The sequence below is a fragment of the Cricetulus griseus genome, chromosome 2, assembly GCF_003668045.3.
Source record: "Cricetulus griseus strain 17A/GY chromosome 2, alternate assembly CriGri-PICRH-1.0, whole genome shotgun sequence".
NCBI lineage: Eukaryota > Metazoa > Chordata > Mammalia > Rodentia > Cricetidae > Cricetulus > Cricetulus griseus.
In genome coordinates this window covers 234,332,553-234,352,829 of record NC_048595.1, presented here as the reverse complement: position 1 = coordinate 234,352,829, position 20,277 = coordinate 234,332,553, and the positions used below count along the sequence as shown (strand labels likewise).

At 44.7% G+C, this 20,277-nt stretch overlaps 1 long non-coding RNA gene across 19 annotated transcripts in view; it reads left to right on the top strand.

The window, feature by feature from the left end:
• Positions 1-164: 164 nt before the first annotated feature.
• Positions 165-20,277, top strand: part of LOC103162993 — a 128,619-nt gene continuing 108,506 nt past the window's right edge. For 17 of the 19 annotated variants that reach the window (XR_004768396.1, XR_004768400.1, XR_004768397.1 and 14 more), the window contains exon 1: positions 165-226. This is a non-coding gene — a long non-coding RNA (uncharacterized LOC103162993). Of the gene's footprint in view, positions 227-9,842; positions 9,943-20,277 lie in introns of all 19 variants that reach the window. The other 2 variants (XR_003482994.2, XR_003482996.2) reach the window with 2 other exon arrangements.

The following is a 20,277-nucleotide window of genomic DNA, read 5'->3' as shown; positions in this document are numbered from 1 at the left end:
TAAAGTACTGTTTGGCCAATGAGGCAGCAAGTTAGGCAGGACTAGGAGTCAAGGAGGATTCTGGGAAATGTAGTAGAGAAGTGATGATCCAGGCAGGAAATGACATAGCAAGGAGACTAATACATAAACAAGGGAAGAAGGAAGTGGGCCCCCTTCTCGCTTCCTCCAGAGTCGCCATGTGATCCACCTGCAAGAAAGGGCACCAGTGGAAGGCATCCTCTATAAGGTAAGTCTTATAAAATATATAGATTTATGACAATTAAGACGGAGCCAGCAGATGAGAAATCCTAGCCATTGGCCAAGCAGCATTTGTACATAATATAAGTCTCTATGTATTATTTTGTCCATCCACGTGGCTGGCAGAACTCAAGTGGGTGACAGAAAGATTTATCGTAACAGACCCAGAGGCTGGGCTTTGACCGATAACCTGGATAACTGTGGTGACAGGACTGTAGGATTCTGTCCACACTTGCCCAGGATGAAGCTGTTTGCTGGGCTGGAGAAGACCTTGGGAATGTTCAGTGGCAGTTGCTAGATGGGTTTCAGGCTAGGAGGCATGCTGCAGGTGGAAAAATCTCACACCTCTCTACAGTCCATGCAGGGAGGCACTGACCCAAGAGAAATGTCAACTGGGGCCCTTGGCCATCTCAGATGTGGGAGAGCGAGGCATCGTTCCTTGCTCTCAGCAGACTCCATTGAAGCAGCCCTTTAGTTAAGCCACATCCGTCGGGTTTACATAATGTTACTGTATACTTTACCTCTTAAATGTACATTTTACCTCAGACATGTAAGCTTTTCTGGATACAAGAACATATACTATGTTTACCAGATGCCCAAAAGTTTATCATAGATGAAAACATCAAGGGAGAGGTGCAGAACTTTTGATCTGGTGGGGGTAATTTGAAAACAATAAGTAACATTTTAATCCCACCATGGATTCTGAAGAGTGTAAGGATAAATCTTTCCACCAAGCTGCCTGAGCCACGCTGCCACATGGGCACCCAAAATAACAAACAGAGATTTTATGTACAATGCTGCTGGCCAATGACTAGGATTTCTTACTTGCTAGCTCAGTCTTAACTATCAACCATAAACATTAATCTGTATATTTTATAAAGACTTATCCGGGACACTGGTGGCAGGCATCTTTTCTTGCTGGGATCACATTGTGGCTCCACTGAGACGAGAGGAGGAGGAGGAGGAGGAGGAGGAGGAGGAGGAGGAGGAGGAGGAGGAAGAGAGTGATTTCTTGCTTGTCCCTGCTTATATTCTGAGTTTGTCTGCTATGTCACTTCCTGCCTGGATCACAAGACTTCTCTTTACTACATTTCCCATTCCCTTACCCTCCCATTCTCCCATGGCCCCACTGACCCCCTCAACCCACGCCCCACCCACTCCCCAAGGATAGTGAGGCCTTCCACAGGGGATCATCAAAGTCTGCCACATCATTTGGGGGAGGGCCTAGGCTGCAATAGTATCCCTCCATAGGGAATGGGCTCCCAAAGTCCATTTATGCACTAGGGATAAACACTGGCTCCACTGTTAGAGATCCCATAGACTGCCTAGGCCTCCTAGCTGCCACCCACATTCAGGGGGCTTGGTTCGGTCCTAATGCTGGTTCCCAAGCTTTACAATTAGGGTCTCTGTGCTCTCACAAGGTCAGGTCATCTGTTTATGCTGGTTTCTCCAGCACGGTCTTGGCTCCTTTGCTCATCTCTCCCCACTCTCTACAACTGGATTCCAGGAGTATGGCTCAGTGTTTAGCTCTGGGCACCTGCTTCTGCTTTGATCAGCTATGGGAATTCTTTCTTAACTTTTAGTTTGGAGTGAGTTGTATAAAACTGTAAGCTTTAACTTTTATTCTTGCATTGAAATTTTTATTTATTACATTAAATCAGGACCCTGTTGAGTCAGGAGGGTATGTCTGCACATTTCCAGTTCTTTAATCTTTTCCAACCAGGAAAAGCAGGATGTGTGTGCTGTGTGGGTAGGATCTTGCTTGATGTAAACCGGTTGGTGCTGGTATCACTGAGGACAGGGTTCCTCTTAATTCTCTTTTGTTCACCGTGTTTCTGTGGTTGTGTTTCTCAGCCTGAGAGAAAACAGAACAGTGTGCCAGAGTGAATAAGATTGCTTCCACTGCATGTGAGTGCTATTGAAGTACTGAGGGTTTATGGTATGGCTTCAGTAAACTGCCAGGTAAAATTCCTTTGGAGTGCCAGCATGGGTGGATAACACTGCAGTAAGGATGCCTTTTTCATGAGCTTAGAAGAAATAAAATGCGCAAAACTTGGGACCAATCCCAAGCTCCCTGTGCCAATGACTAATGCTTGAAAAAGCAATGTTTTAGACTGAATGAACATGTGTACCGACTGGAGGATTACCAGCAGGGATACCCTATAAGAAACACCATCTTCCTGTGTGGGGACTTTCTCAGTTTCAAAATAGGTGGATGGGGCAGGGGGATGGAAGTGTGTGGCAGACCTGTGCCATGATCGGGGCGCATGTAGAGGTCAGAGGACAGCTTGCAGAAATTTGCTTTCTTCTATCCTGTGGATCTTGGGATGGAACTCAGGTTGTTAGTCTAAGCACCAAAGGCCTTTTCTGGCTGAGATTTCATGCCCACCCTACAGGAGTGTTAACGTGATTTTTTTTTATTGCTGTTGTTATTAACATTCTGCAGTTTGAAACTACCTTTTATTGCCAGTCTAACTTCTGTGTCTCCCTGTTTATATTTAACCCCCAGGTTCATTTTTCTGATTGAAGAATAAGATTTGTTTTGTTTAACTTCCTCTAACCTACTCTGATCTTGGTTAAACATATACCACTTACACTTGGTGCCATAGGCAAGTGTTTTAGCCTATGGGAGCAGCTCTCACAACACTTGAGAGCCATCCTCAGGGCCTTTAGCTATTGGGTGACATCCTGAAAATGTAGCCTATGAGCCAAAGCCAGAGCCTGACATAGTAGCATCTGACATCACAAACAACAGGTGGTTCATGTTCAAGGAAACCCAGCCCCCTCCAAGAAAAAGATCTCTCTCTCTCTCTCTCTCTCTCTCTTTCTCTCTCTCTCTCTCTCCTCTCTCTCTCCCCTCTCTCTCTCCTCTCTCTCTCCTTTCTCTCTCTCTCTCCTCTCTCTCCTTTTCTCCTCCCCCTCTCCTCTCCCCTCCCCTCCCTCCCCTTCCCCTCCCCTCCCCTCTCCTCTCCTCTCCTCTCCTCTCCTCTCCTCTCCTCTCTCTTCTCCTCTCCTCTCTGTCAGAGTCTGACACTGTAACCTAAGCTGGCTTGGAACTCATTGCTTGGCATAGGCTGGCGTCAAGTTCATGACAATATTCCTGTCTCAGCCTCCCACTGGGATGGTTATAAGGTTTCTAAATATTGGTGTTTAAGAGGGGCAGGAGACTAGGAAACGATGGATGAAATATTAAAAGCAGAACAATGAGAATGGATGAAAGTGAAAGGGTACCCTATAAAATAAAATTCATACCTGGTTTACCAGCACATTCTTTAGCTGATCCATCATATTTGAGTAATAATGTTTGAAAAGGAGGCCAATTTGTCATGTTTTTATGAAAAGCAAATTTCATTACCGATACTTTCCATGGAGTATAGACTCTTGTAACTCACTTTTTGGTCCATTTCTTCAATCTTTGAGCTTTTGAAAGGCATGTAATTAGCTTCTACCCAAGGGAAGAACCAGATGGATGAAGGATTGCTAACTGATGGATATCTCCAGTCTACCTCAATGCCAACTTTTGCTTCTCAATGTAATGGCATGCTGTAGTTTCTTTAAAACGGAGACTGCCTGTGCATGCCAAGCCAAGCAGAGGTATAAGGAAAGTGCTTGAGACTGGGGTGAACAGCCCATGTTCATGAGTAACCAAAGTAAGGTTCACTTCACCCCAATTTCTACATCAGTGATATAATTCATTCTTTATATGTGTCCTGTCACATTCACTCTTTAATTGGTGTGTGTGTGTGTGTGTGTGTGTGTGTGTGTGTGTGTGTGTGTGTGTGTGTGTAGGCCAGAGGTCAGCCTTGAGTGTCATTCCCCATGCACTGTTCACTTTGGTTTTGGGGACAGGGGCTTCCATTGACCAGAAATTGTGCGGATTAGGTCAGGCTAGTTGGCCATCACATTTTAGAGATGTACATGTCTTCGCCTTCTCGGTGTTGGGTTCTGAGCATGAGACTCAGGTTCTCAAGATTGTATGGGAAGCATTTTACCAAGTAAACTTTCACCATAGCCCTTCTGGTTTCCCTTTTTTAATATCTGATTTTGGGTGAACAATGTAACACTGCATTAGAATGTAGTATAGAATCTATAGTACAGAATACATATGATGTACATTTTGCAACACAGAAACCTGCTTTTTGGATGCTCTTTGCATTTTTGTGTTTAGTTAAGAACTGAGCTGTTACTGAAACTTGTATCTGGGTAATTACTTTAAAAATAATTGGAGTGATCGCTAATTACTGGGCCCTGTGCTAGGCCCTTGCAGGTAGATCTCCTCTCCATTGTTACCTGTTAATTGTGCCCACTGTACCTTGCACCATCCGAATCTATGCTGCTTGCTGAGAACTGTCATTATAATTCATATTGGAATTAGCTGGAATTGTTTTCTCCTGGTCACGTGACACTCGAATTTTGCAAGGACTTTATAAACACAAACATATTAACTACTCTTATTCTATGTTAAATGCACATTTTAGTTATATCAACGCAGAGACATAATTTAGTTGCTATTATTTTGTCACAATGCACCAATTTCAAAGGGAATTAAAATAATATCACATGGTGATTTTTTTTTAATTCCAGTGAATCTTAAATGTACTTTCAGTGAGAATTGGCCCAGGAATTTCTTAAGACTGTGTTTTGTGTCTTTACTTGTATTGTCCCTATAGACTTTTCCTGTGTTTTCTCCCCTTGTCTCAGTCTCCACATATCATCTTTAGGGTGATAGTCATCTGCCCCTGTATGTGATTTTAAATGAATTATCAGTGGGTTTAGTGCACCTTGCTGTGTTTACGGGAGAAAGAGCATGGAGGCCCATCTTGGCTCACCTTCCTGTAGACTCGCTCAGAGGTCTGAGTCAACTGGAGTTCAGCTTCCATTGAGTGCTGGGAGCTGCTGTCTAGGGTATCCTGGGAAGCTTTGGCAGAGGGCCTCAGGGCCTGAGTACCTGGGGTTCCCACTGAATAATACTAGAATCATCCCAGAAATCAAGTGACCTTAGAGAGAGCTTGGTCTGTTGCCTGTGCCAGGGAGCAGAGAGTTGCGTCTCCCCCAAGTCCCCCAGACAGAAGGGGTATGGATTGGTTTTCCTTCTGCTGTATAACTCACAATATACTTTCTTTTGGGGGAGGAGAAAGAAAGACACTGTTTATGCAAAGGAGCACTTTGCTGTCTGGAAACCCAACTTCTTTAGTACTGCTTGTACATAATTGGGGTGTTTAGCACTGGCACAGTCCCTGTCTAACTGGCTGTCAGAAGTAGCTCCTCATCTCAGGATGTCTGGGCAGGGAAAGGGCATCCCCCACAGTTTTTAGGGTCACTATGGTCAGTGATGTAAGAAGCAACATCCTCCATTATGTTTTAAAAAAGGTAAACAGCAATAGAGAGGTTTTGAACACAAATTGGGGATTTGTGTGTGGACAACTGGACAGAGGCATTTAAAATGCTGTGGCCTGTGGCTTTCTTTAAATATTAGAGTGCATTTATTCTTGGTAGTTGTGAGGCAATTCAAAGAATAATTATGTTCCTTTTGGGATTTCAGTAAAGGCCAACAGGCGCATGATTGCATTTGACAAAATGTGACTCAAGGAAACACAGCAAGGAAAAAATGTAGCTCACTTAAAACATATTTTTATATTGGAAAGTAAAACTTGGGTATATGTGTGGCCTGTTGTAGGCTGCCACGGTATCTCGACCCTGTGAAAAGGTTGCACTGAGGCATTTAGCACACAAAGTCTCCCTCATGCCCCGCCCCTGGTAGTGACAGCATGCTCCCAGCAAGAGTCAGGTGTCTATGATTATTAACCATATGCAGCACCCTTGAGCTTAGTTTCATGCCACGGTTTGGCTGAGTGAACCCCGCAATAATAAAGCCATGGAGGTGCTTAGTGAGACAGTTCACCTTCTATTGCCTGCACAAGATGTAGAACTCAGCTCCTTCTCCAGCACCATGTCTGCCTGCATGCTGCCATGTCCCGTCATGATGATGATGAACTGAACCTCTGAAATGTAAGCCATCTAATGCTTTCCTAAAGGTCATGGTGTCTCTTCATAGCAATAGAAACTCTAACTAAGGTAGAAGTGGCATGGCATACAGTGAACAAGAGAGCGTATAATGGGAAAATGTGATAACAAAACCTATTGTTTTATGTAATGAATAGACATTAATAAAATGATATTAGATAATAAAATTAAAAAAAAGATCTGGAAACCACGCGGGAAGACATGGGTCTTTTTTTTTTCCCAGAATAAAGCATTATACAATGTCTGTTTACTGAAAAGAAAAAAAAAAATTAAAGTACATGACATAACATATTCCTTTTGCCTAATCCAAAAATATAATTCTTCTCAGACTCAAAAAAAAATAAAGCCATAGAGGTACCCCCATGACAACCCCATTTCACAACATAGTCAGGGTCTAAATGTGCCAGGTGTGCCCAGGTGTTCTGACACCTGTCTGCAGACAACCAGGTGCTTCCATGGAGGCTCAATATCCTCGGGGTGAAATAGAAGCTCTAGGTGTCCAAGTGCCAATAATCTCTGCATCAATAGTGGCATGTAGGTGAACATTTCCTTGGGTTGTGTCCTTTGCTCTCGAGGTGACACAGTGTAAGTCAAAGGTTGCCCAAATTTCTATCATCGTGGATGCACAACTCAGTGATAGATTCAAGGCAGGGAGTTTCAGGGAGCAGTGTGCCCAATTGCTGCAATTGTTCAGGTATCAGTATGCACACAATAACTGTGGACCCATTAAACCCTCTGCTTTTTATGAATCACCAAGAAAAACAAGACCATTTCCGGGAGATGACTGGAGTGCCCTAAGTGGGCTGATCCCAGTGTCCAGGACTTTATCTTCACTGTGCAGTGTCCAGAATTCTCAGTCCAGGCAACAAGAGTAGTGCAGCGCCTTCATTTGCCCACATTTCCCTCCCATTACTCTAGTTCAAGTTTTTCAAGGGAGAACTGTAGTTCAGTCTTGACCTAGGACTTTATAGTGAACTAGAAGGGACTCTTCCTCTGTGTACCCCCACCCCCAACAAGCCACATGGATTCACATTGATCTCAAGTGCCATTCCATGCTGATTCTCAGTATTTGTCTCTTTAATCTATAGGATCAGAGGTGGTCTTTCCCTGTTCCCCCCCATGGTATCTCAGTTAACTCAATCATCATGAGGAATACACTCTGCACAGGTCCTTGGAAGAACTTCTCATGACTTGGAACAGGGATAGGGAGTTGTCCATCTTTCTTCCTCACACTGTCTCTGGACACTGCACTGTAATCTCTTCAGAGTTTTTCTGGGGACTTTGGCCTTACCCAGGCAGGAAGCAAGGGTGCTCATGAGTCCTTGTCTTCACTGTGACTATTATGGCCCATGTATTGTTACTTGGAAAACACCCTATTGGGTTGACTGTCCTCTGGGGCAGTCCCACAGTGAGGACTCATGGTGTTGCAGGCATGTCTTCATTGATCATTAATAATACCCCTCACATATACTGGGCTCACCTCACTGTGACTTGGGGTCAATTGTCCATTTTGACATCATCACCGTAAAAACTGAGGAGAGTATGTGGTAGCCGTGGTGTGCTATTGGTGACAGCACGAGTAGTGATAGTCTTGACTCTTGGTGATGTATCCTTGAGCAATGATTTGACCTCAGAGGGAAGGGTGAGCTTGGTGCCTACAAACTGGAAGGTACTTTATGCAAATTCCATGGCAAGGCGAATTAAACCTAAACTGGGTGTTGTGTCTTGAATGGCTGTGTGTTTGTGTTGGGAATATACTTCCTTCTGATCAAGTTGTCTTCCTACCTTGGTCCTTGCAGTGGGCCACAGAGGAGGGAAGAGCCATGGGGAGGCAATTGAACATGTTTTTGCCCCAAAGCAGGGTGCACCTAAGAAACCTGAGAAAGCAATGTCTCATGGTTCCTCACAGTTCAGGGGATGTGTAGGCCCAATTTGCATGGTGTTGGGGCTATCACTAACAGGGAATGACATGTCACTTTTCTACCTAAATTTGGCCCCATTTAGTAACAAATGGTAATGATTATTTTTAACATTAAAAAAGTGCATCTCTGTGCTGTCAGTTGCCACCACTAACTGAAGAATAGGTTCTACCTTTCTGATTTAGCTGAGTTCTTCTTTTGTGGGCACTTGTCCAGCAACCTGAGACAGTGAGAACAAACACAGAAAGGCTATGGAGTAGGAAATTGGGGGTGACATGTATGGGATGAAGGGGCATGGTCCTCCAGAACCATGTCTGATGAGGAATTAGAGTGACAAGAAAAGTCCTAGGCCTTGCTTATCCTCCTGCAATGCTATGCTCCAGTCAAGGAGGTGCGAGATGAAGCCTCATGAGGAAGCCAGGCTCTGCAGATAAGGCAGGTGGGCATGAGGAGGGGGTACAGAGAGGTTGGTACCTGCAACTAATTATCTGAGAAGCTTTGTCTCAGTGAGGCCCTGGGGACCTTGCAGGCAGTCCTGGGTTGAGGTGTGTGTATGTGTGTGTGTGTATGTATTTAGACCAGAGGTCAATATTAGGTGTCCTTCTTAATTATTCTCCTTCTTATTATTTGAGACAAAGTCTCTCATTGAACCTGACACCCAAATTGTACATGGGCTCTGGAGATCTGAACTTAGGTCTTCATGCTTGAGTAGCAGGCATTTTACTGAGCTCTCTCTCTAGCTCTGCAGAGTAGGGTATTTGAAACACCGAAGTTCATGCTTTTTCTCATGTTGCCAGGGATTTTTCTTTTTGTTTATCAGTTTGTTCTTTTCATGAGGATTTTTCCTTCTGGAAGAACATTGCCATCAAGGATGCTAGGTCCATGTGTTCACTCTCTGGCTCCCAGGACTGAGGTCCCCTGCAGAGTGCAGTGCCTGCCGACACCAGTCAGTCCTTTGATGGGGAATGTACTGTGTGTGTTCATCTTATTGATTACTGAATAAAGTACTTGTTTGGCCAATGAGACAGCAAGTTAGACGGGACTAGGAGTCAAAGAGGATTCTGGGAAATGTAGTAGAGAAGTGGTGATCCACGCAAGAAGTGTCATAGCAAGGAGACTCATATTTAAGCAAGGAGAAACAGGAAGTGTTCCCCTTTCCCCTCTGCTCTTCCTCCAGTGGCGCAATGTGATCCACCAGCAAGGAGGGATGCCAATAAGGCATCCGATAAGTCTTATAAAATATATAGATTTATGATAATTAAGACTGGGCTAACAGATGAGAATCCTAGTCATTGGCCAAGCAACTTTGTACCTAGTATGTCTTTGTAATATTTGGTCCATCCACGTGGTGGGCAGAACTCAGGCGGCTGGTGGAGACTGCCCACGTGGAGGTAGGGCTCGGGCGGCTTTTGGCTGAAAGATTTATTGTAACAGTCCTTGGCCTTCCCACAGAGAGGACCATACCCTGTAACTCTTGCTCAGCTTTCTGACCTCTTAGGTTAGCAGTGGGTCTCAGGCAGGGCTGAGTGCCAACTCCCCATTTGGACAGCACTACTACTGACACGGAGTGCACCGGCATTTTGGAGAGCAGACCCCTGAGTGATGATTCTCAGTGAAGACCATTTCCAAGGAGAGCTATTTTCACTCCTTTCTGACTGTCAGGTGTGCTTGCAGAGACTTCTGCCACAGGGGCTGGAACACAGGAAGCACATGGCCGCACCAGCAGAGGTGTCTTTGCCTGTGACTCTCCACACAAATGAGGGTAAGCAAACAACACTGTAACTGAGTAGGTACTCTTCATGGCAAAGCCCAAGTATACAGAGATGGTGGCAAGAATAGGGAGTGTGTGCAGGGTGGCTTGGGAGAGGTGAGAGCTGGCCACATCACTTTAAGCTTTCTCCACTGGGCCAGTTTCCTCCTAGCCCCATCTTTACATGGCAGGACAGGCAGAGTGTGGGAGCTGTGTGGAAGCTGCTGCTCTGCTCCAAGTCTTCTCTCCCAACTGGGTTCAGCTGTCTTCTGCTAGGTTCAGTTTGCTCCAAACTCCCACCTTGACGTCTAACCCACCTTGACATTTATTTATCACAACCCTGGACTGTATTGGACAAAATATTGGAACAAATTTGTATTTCTTGTCTTTATCTCAGGCCAAGTGAGAAGTTGAGGGGGAAATTACCAGATGTAATTTCAGAAACTTCAGCAATGAGATTTTCCTAAGTGTAAGATACAAGGTGATTGGCATGTGCCATCATGTGCTTTATTTTAGAAGATTCCTTTTGGGTCAAGAGTCTTAGAATAGTGAGAACTTGCTGGAAGCCCACTGAAGGAGCCTCTCACCTTTCCATTGTCCTTTACACCATCAAGTGGGGAGCCCCCACCTTCCCACTGACCCTAACCATCAAGTGGAAAGCGTGGGGTTACAGGACCAATGTAGAACTGTGGTTGATGGATTCATGTTTCAACCTCATACAGCAAGGAATGGAAAAGGTTTTATGGATGGGACTGAGTTTAGTGTTTTTCCTATAAAATAATTTCCACAAATTTAGCTTCAGGCTCTCCTTCTCTGTCTGATATAGGAGCCCCGACTTAGAATTCATTTGGGGGGACATCCATAAAACATGCAATCTTGTGGCCAACAACCCCACCTCTGTTGTCCATGTCATAGAGCCGCCTGTCTTTTCAGAACCATCTATCCCTCCCTCCCTCTTTTCCTCCCTCCCTTTCTCCCTTCCTCCCTCCCTCCCTCCCTCCCTCCCTCTTTCCCTCCCTCCCTCCTTCCCTTTTTTCTTCCATCTGCTCCCGCCCTCTCCTTATATTCTTTCCTCCCCATCTCCCTTTCTTCTTTCCTTTAATTCTTAAAACCACTGGAATTGATCATTAATAATGTAAAATAAGCAGTATATCTTGCATAGATTAGAGCATTTATGTATATCTCTTAATTTTTCTTTCTCCAAATTATAGATTTTAAAAATTTCAATTTAGTAATAATGGAATGGTCTATTTTTTCTCCCTAAGAAGTGCTCATCTCTCTTAACCCCACTACTAATGTCCCCATGGAAGCTAAGATAGCCCTGAAATGGGAGGGTTCTGGGATGGGCTTGTCTGTGATGAGGGCAATGACCCTTAGGGGTGAGGAGGTGCCACCTTTGAGTACTGGCATTCTCTGAGTGCAAAGCAGGTCAGAGATGAAAAAATACCTCAGAGAACTGGAAAAGGGATTATCGTGGAAACGCCTTACAGTTTCTTAAAAATCCTTCAGTTGACAAAATGCCTGTCATGTAATCATGAGGACCTGAGTTCTGATTCCTGGCACCCATGTAAGAAGCCAGGTGTGGATACTAGAACTGGAGTGAGCAGAGCCAGGTGGGTCTTCAGAGCTTCCAGCTAGCTAGTTGAGCCCACTGGGAGTTCTGGGTTCAATGAGAGACACTATCTCAAAACTAAGGTTGAGATCGATAGAGGAGGGCACTTGACATTGATTTCTGACTTCCAGAGGTGTGCTCACATATGTGCACACACAAACATGAGCATACACATACCATATACACATAAACATGCATGCACACAGATACACACACACATACAATGGATCATCTATACAAATACTCCATAGAAAGGGAGTAAAAAAGACTGCATATTTGTTTTACTGTGTTTGTGTTATGTGTGTGTGTGTGTGTGTGTGTGTGTGTGTGTGTGTGTGTGTAGTGGTAACTGAGAAGATACTGGCATTCAGTATTATACAAAATAAATTTAATGTCTCAATATGATGGAACATAAATGGGAAGAAAATAAAATGTGAGGAATATTTTGACTTGAAACAACTTGTAAGAGACAGTGTTTTCATTACTACTCCAACAAGAATCTAGAAGAGGAGCCATTGTCAGCTTCTGCCACCCATTCTTGGAGGGATAAGGTAAGTGGTGGTAACCAGTCCTCCTTTCTTCCTGAAATGGTCCAAGATGATCATCAAAAGTCATTTATACAAAGTCAGGTGGGTTCCTTAACTTACAACCCTGGCCTATCTCTATAGACGCTCTGTCTGTCCTGAGAGCCAGATATTCGCCACTATCCAGGGGACATTTGCACTAAGAGAGAAGATTAACCAATTGTCACACATGGGGCCAGCCAGGACATTGTTCCAGGTTTTGCTTCAATTCTTGTGTGAAAGAAAAAAGTCCCCTGCAACAATGTCATTAATGCGATAAAAAGAAATACCTGTTAATAACTAGATAATTTTAAGAACTTAGGCTCATCCATCTGTTAATCTCAGCTGTGATTAAGGACCTAATACTAGCAGCCATTATTCCTAATGACAAGACCAAGCAGGCTTAACGCACAAGCCGCAGAGGCCACAGTGAGGAGGCGGTGAAGGGTATCAGCAATCTCAGCCCCGATTGAGGAATTGGCCCGTCCTCCACACAACAAAAGTGATACAAAAGAATTACACCCTCACTAAAGTCTATTTCCTCGTATAATCACACAAAATGATTTTTCTTAAATATGATAATAAATCACAGGAAAAAATCAATGTGGCAGGGCCCAACTGCTATGGCCTGATAACGCATCAATCAATATTTAGTATTTAGATTTTAATTAATACACAGCCCTGCAGAGGCTTTTTAGGGGAGAAATATTTTCTCAGATAAAAAATCCGGCACTGTTAGCATGCAAAAGTTGTTGCTCATATCTGTCATTGATCAATCTGCTTGAGTCGTGATTAAAAACCCTTGAAAATATCAGACAAGAGGGAGAAACAGATTGAGCCAAAAAGAGACTGTCGTGGGCTGTTTGCTGGGAGGGAGGGTATAGAATGGCCATAGCCTTCCAGCCCAGTTGCTGGCTCAAGCAGACCCATGGGGGACTTGGTGACTTGTGGAAGCATACAGGGCTCTTTGCTGCTGGCTGGGAACCAGAGGACCATGAATGAACTTCTCTCGTTACGGCTGCCACATTCCCCAGCCTTGTTAATTGTAGTTTGGGATGAAATTCTCCCTCAACAAGAACATGTTTAAAAATAATTTCAATGTTGGGGGGTCTACATTGATTTCAGGAATCATTTTAACTTCTGGCAATTCCCTTGACATAGGAATGGTGGGGGCTATTAAATCTGAAACTATAAATAGATTACTGGGGATTTCCCTCTCCAAACCTCTGAATGGGAGAGCTCTGTTGCCTGTCTTCTGCTCACAGACTGTTTCCTCAGGGTTGGTCAATGGCCAGTACGCCACTCAGCCTCCTACAGTTGTCTGTGAACTGCAAGTTTACAAACAGGCCCACGAGGAAATGGCTACTCTCCTGTTGTCTCCATCCTGACATTTGCCAGGCATTTTATCACATGGGAAACCTTTCCATTTCTATCCTTTTATTCAAACCAATCAGAAATAAGCAGGGAAGGTGGAATGTTTGTGTTTGGAGACTTTGGGAGGAACAGTAAGAGAAAGTGCGGCAAAAGGAAAGTAGACAGGCCTTAGTGTTTCAGCCAGTCCCCTTCCTGGGGTCGCCTCCTCTCTGTTTATTCTCTGGCTGATGTCACTTCTCCCCTGGCATGCAAGCCATGTGTGGCCTCCCTGGAAGTGTTGATTCAGCATGCTTGTCTCCCTAGCCAGCTAATCAAGTCTTCAGGTGACACCAGGTTGGGTCTTGCAGGAAGAGTCAGTTGTCTGTGTCTCCAGGCATCAGGGTGGAGCCTGCTGACCATATGGGTCAGACATTCTCTTTTTCCAGATCTCACAGCTCATAGGGTTTGAATCCAGGGCCAGTAGGAGGACATATCGAAACACTTGGAAAGGATCCTTGTCATGTCCGATGGCTTTGATGTCAAGGGCAAGAGAAAAAGTATTTGGGGAGTTCTATCTTGAAGGGAGGTGCTGAGGAATCTTGGTGTCTGGGGTATCCGAGCACCATGCTATATGTGAAGACATCACTGATCAAGAGTGTGGCTTGTGCTGGGCGTTGGTGGCACACGCCTTTAATCCCAGCACTCGGGAGGCAGAGGCAGGCAGATCTCTGTGAGTTCGAGGCCAGCTTGGTCTCCAGATCGAGTGCCAGGATAGGCTCCAAAGCTACACAGAGAAACCCTGTCTCGAAAAAAAAAAAAAAAACCCAAAAAAACAAAAAAAGAAAAAGGTATTTATTAGGCAATCAAGGATGCTTTATAACAGGAATAATTTTAAGTGAGCAATGATGATATGGTTTTGTTATAAAGGAGATGTTTTCAACTGAGATTTGCTCTAAGAAGACATGGTGGGGTATAGGAACATTTGTGACATGCGCCTGCCATGTGTGCTGACAACTGTCAAGGTGAGGCGATGGGTATGTGGGCTTCGTTGTTCATCTGTCTATGTTGATGTGGACTTGCAAATCTTCAGAATAAGGTATATGTATCTAAAGCTCCGTGTCACCCACATCGACAGCCATGACATTGCCCAGAGTCTGGTTTACTTTTCCCACTTCTCTGCATGTATATCTGAGTCTGAAAGCAGCCACGTTCGTCATGGTCTAGCATGTCCCTTCCCTCTGCTGTCTCCTTAGTGCAGGGCTTAGTGTCTTTCCAGCTTTCTCCAGCCTGTGGTCTGACCTCGTTGGTACTTTGATCACCCCAAAATTATCTCTGAGAAGATCAAGGCCTAGGGAATGTCCCCTGCCCCCAGAAAGCAAAAGAGCTAGACAAGAGCCCTGCTCTGGTCTCATTCTCCTAGCCCCAGAATGCCTCTAACCCTGAGTGCTACCTGGGCAGACACTCAAAGTCACTAGCCACAGCTACACTTCTTACTATGTATAATACCTAATGCACTAACAGTCTTGCTCAGGTGAGGAGGTTGACATGATCTTGAATTTAGTTCTTTTTGTGTGGATATTTGTATGTGTGTGGGTGTATGTGCTCATACAAGTGTCATTCCTCTAGTGTGGTTTGCATTGTTTTTTGAGACATGTCTTTCATTAGCGTGGAACTTGCCAAGTAGGCTAGGCTGGATGTCCATCAAGCCCCAGGAACCCTCCTACCTCTCATTTCCCAGAGCTGGGATTACAAGTGACTATGATACCTGGCTTTCTTTTATATGGGAGCTAGGGATGGAACTCAGGTTGTCATTCTTGCAAGGCAAACACTTTACCAACAGCTATCTCTCCATCCCTCAAGTTTAGTTCTTTATCTCAGAGGCAATTTGGGATGCGTCTGGATCTGAAAGTGTGTTTGTGTTCACAGGGGCTTTGCTGGGGGTCAGTGTATGGCTCCCTGGATGTCTGATTGCACCCCTGCCTGGTCTATGGCTGGCCTGGCATGCTGATTGGCTCCAGGATTCGATTTCTTCTGTATTTCTCTGATGGTTGATGGAAAGCTTCAGTTCATTTCCAATGCTGGACAAATGTCAGTTACCTAGCAAGGGTCATGGGTCTGATGGGAGGACCCGGGCTTCTGCTGGCAATGCCTGTGATTTCTCAGCTATCACAGTGGAGAGCAGAGCTGTTCCATCTCTTGCTGCAGTCAGCCTGGTGGGCTTTAGCCAAGCTTGTATAAGTATTGCTCTAAGCTAAATTAAATGCCTGTTCTATATTAGTAAGTTGTATTCGCAAAGCTGCTGTTAAAATGGAACTTTTTTCATAATTTAGTCTATCAAGAATATGCACCCTGAATGCCTGTTTAATTAGATGGAAAATGATCTCCCTCTGAGGTGAAAGCAACAATATTTCAGTTTCTTATGGCTTGCATATGTGCAAGCACGTTTTGTTTGTCTGCTCACAAGTCTGAAGAAAGTAACTTTGTGTCAGTTGAGTTTGTAAAGATGTTGTTATGGACAGGTCTGACATTCTTAGGCTAAGGTTTTTAGCATCTTTCTTGGCTCCAGCTGTAACTGTAATTGTGGTTTTGAAGGTGGAGACTCTTGGCTCATTGAATCAGGCACTTACTTAACGTTGTCCACCAATGAGCTGGGAACTGTCTGGCAAGCCCACACCTTTTGCTCCGGTACCAGGGCCAGTTGTTTACCCCCATACTCTAAGCTTAAGCATATAGATATTCTTGCCTGCATATTGCTTGTGAGTGTATTTGCTTGTCTATGAAGACAGGTGCTTTCCCCCTTCACCTCACCCCTGCAATCCATCTATGGCCACACTTGTTCTTCCGAGGAGATTGAGACTCCCTGGCCCAGGCAGGTATATGTATTCATTCCCCCAGATAATCAGAGGCCCAGATAAAATAAAGCTTCCAGCTGATGGACACTGGGCAGACAGGGTTGTTAGTTTATGTAGGCTACAGGCAGAGTCGACTGGAAAATTTTGATCACTTTAATTTACTATATCCAGCATGCCTGCTGTACTCGGCCGGGGCTTTTATCAAGCCCTGTGAGGTGGTATTGATTTTTTTATTTTCTATGTAGGATAAGAAGACAGAGAGTTAGGAGCAAGAGTGAATGAAGAACTTTCCCCAGATTGCGCTATTCTCCAGCTTATTGCATCCTGTCGTTTGTGGTTTCAGATGACGTCCACTGTGTCAGGGTTGCTTGAAGCAATAAACAGAGTGAATAACAATGGAAGGGCAAGATGAGAAAGATTGAAAAAGGAGAAAGAGGCAGCTCAGAGAGTAAGAGAGCACAAGTGGAAAATGGGAAAAAGCCAAGGTTGAAGAAAGCACACACGAGGCTGGAGAAGCCACTAGCACCTTTTTTTTTACTGTGATGCAAGGGCCTGGATGGTGCTGCTTGGGAACCCAAACCTTTGTCCTGTGGTCCCTCTTCCTCAGCACAAGCAGTCCTTGACTTGCCACACAATGACAGCCACCATCACCAGCAGGGAACCTCAGGGCCCCAGAAACCGTGCTTCTAAAAGAGTCTACAGGAGCTGACCCCAGCCCGCCCCATGCTGGGGGTGAGCGGGTGCGTGTGTAGTCGGTCTCAGGGAACCCATTAGGGCCTGAAAGACTTAGACCAAATCCTCCTCAGTACATGTAGGGTTAATATTGCCTGTTATTTGAAAGCCGCTCTCAGTCACTGTTGTATGTTCTCAAAAGTGTGACAAGATCTGACAAACACTGAAGAACATAAATGCTGTTTTCATATGATTTCTCTGTTGGTGGGAGTGAGTTTTTATTGCTCAGCTTTTTGCCGCAACCCCTACTTGGTTTTCTTAGCAAAGGGGTGCACACTTCCATCTTCAAGTGCTCACAGATGTTTCCAGACAGAGAACCATTCCCTGGTCCTGGCTCAGTCATGGGCTTTGTCATGTGATGTTCTGCCGCTGGCGGGAAGACGTGGCCCATGCTCTCAGGTTCGCCTTATGGTTTGGTGGTCCAATGCGGGTTGGAAAGCACGAGGCAAACCGTGAACGGGAAACAGATTCCAGTCAAACAAGCAATGGCACCAGACAATGAAAAGCGCAAAACCTGGCTCTGGGGATAGAGGAGCGGAAGTCTGCGGGCAGGAAGGGGCAGACTGCCAGCCAGGCACGTGGTGAGGACGGCGTGAGGGAGGCTTGGTGTTCATTAGACGATGTTCTCCAAAGAAGCTCTCCCCATAGATGTTAGATGCCCAGACAGTGGGGCCCGGCTTAGGAGGGTCAGTAGTGACATCTTGACAACCCCGCCGTACTCTGACTGCTGCAGAGGATCGAGACCAGTGGCTGAGAAGATAGCAAAAGAGAGCACTGATGTTATTGTGTGCACAGTCACGTGAGTGGCCCCCACCAACTTTCACTTTTAAATATTTTGATGCTGACCCAGATAATGAGTCAAAACTCCAAGATTGGCTGGGTTCTAGCTCACTAGAACAATGTAGGCTGGCATTGGAGATTAGAAGAGGTCAGGAAAGGTGGGTCTATCTGTGATGTGATCCTTTCTTCAGAAAATCCAGATGCCATCTTCATATCCAGTGCCACCGCCGAAGATATTGCATGTGTCCATGTGTGACCAAAATGCTAAGGTTAATTTTAGAGGATGAAAACATAGGGCTTGTCAACAAGGAGTCAAGTCTAGGTGGATTCATGCGCAGAGAACAAAAAGCATTTTGGAGCCTGCCATTTGCCAGTGCTGATTTTCTAGTGTGGGAGCCCTGGCCTTTCCATTTATATGGACATGTTCGCGTTTGCAGTGGTTCTGTCTCCAACGTTTTATAAAGGAGCATGTGACAGCATGAGATATGCCATGCAGGACACTGGCTTTTGCCCACTGGTCCTCATTTGCTTCATCCTGTCATCTTTAGCATATCTGTGACATCCCCAGGGTGGCTCTTCGTCAAATATTTATTGCATGAACAAACTTAATGCAGTTGAATGTGAAAACGATTTGTAAAATCACCACGTAAAACTCTTTGAAAAGGTTTTGGTAAAGCATGAAGCTGAATCAGAAGTGGCACAAGCTAGACTCAAAACTAGGGTTTATGTTAAAATCTGTAGGGCTAACATTTTACTATAGAATAAGGACAGCTATGGTTTGCCATGCTATAAATAAACACCAGAAAACTTTACCCTTTATGCTGGAATTTGATACTTCTGGCCTTTAAAATGGTATCTCTAGTCTTAAAGCCATGCCTTCTACCATTAAGAATCAACTAAAGGGGCCACAGGTAGTCCCTGGTGAGGACTCACTGAAGGTGTCTATGCATGTACAGATGTATGCGTGGATTTGATTTACATAACATTTCAGTTGGAAAAGTTAAAGGGACATTTTAAAAACAAGGTTACCAAATCTATTTGCATTACTAAGAAATTGATGCCTAGTCCTCAGGTGACCATAAAAGGAGTCACCCCAGCCCAGCTCTCTCAGATCAGCAACCTAGCATGAAGAGGAAGGACTGGCCTCACAGCAGTGGGTGCTTGGATACCTGTGTGCCTTCCGCTGCTTCCAGCTTAGCCACAGAGCTTGGAAATGCTCAGGGAAACAATATCCTTTGACCCACCACACACTCCTCAGGGACCTTGTTTGTCTCCTCCCCAGGGGTGCACAGGGGCAGAAGAGAGCCATCTGCCGCTATGCCCTCTGAATTGCTCAGAGGCCACACTGGACTCGGTCTCTTGAGGCTCTGTCCATTGTTCAGCACCCTTTGCCTTTCTTTGATCTGGCTTCCCTCCACAGAGACCTGACTCTGACCACATCTCTACTCTGTAGAGGCAGGAGGACACACATCCACTTATCAATTGTGTTTGTGTTTTATTTTATTTAAATTTTTTTCCAGTTAGAGTATTTATTTAAAGACTAAGGGACCTGGTTGAAAAAAAAAGGAGGGGTTATGCAATAGGAAATAAAAACAAATTAACTTTTTATATTGAATATGTTTAAAAATAATGATGGGCTACCTATTTTCATTTATAGATAGAATTATCTCAGAGAAGATAATAAAGTGTGTTTTAGGTCAACTTACATGATGCTAATTTTTTGCAGAGGTAAAGCGTGGTAGAAATGTTGAGATCTGCAAGGGCAGACAGCCTCCTCAACTTGGGAGTCTAGACAGGCCTGGGTGCATTTTTAAAGTACTGTGGTTTATTCTGTTTTTAAAAGGTGACAGCCATGGTTTTCTTTGCATCGTGTGACATGCTTTCTAAGGAAGTTCAGGTCACTTTGGGGTGCAGTGCTCCTGCTTGGACAAGTGAGCATCTTGCATCCTGGAAACACAGGAGGTTCAGAAATACATAAGGCCAGATGGCAGGCTACTTCTTGGAGCTTTTTTTTTTTTTTTTTTTAAATCAATTTCACTCTGACCCAGGAAAGCCTCATTAAGGGACTCTATTAACTTTCCCTTTCTCCACATGTTCCCATCTCACAGGGCACATGGATTTGAACCTCTGACTTGAGAGAGACTGGGCATCTGAGAGAGGGACACTGGCCCGGTGAGACAGAGGGATAGAGGGTTCTGCTATTGTGCTTCAGAGTAGGCGTGGCTGAGTGTGTAGTCTGGTCCAGCAGAGTGGAAGTTATGACAGGAACCGGGGGCCACCAGGCACTCATTAGAGCTCAACGTCCCCTTGGCCTCCCTCTCCTGTCTGACCCATGATAGAAATCAGTATTTTTGTGTACAAATTGTCCTCATTGCTATACACATTTTTTCATGTTTTTTTTTGAAGAAGATGAATATGTAGCTGTAAATTCTGAATTCACTTAAAGCAGTATTTG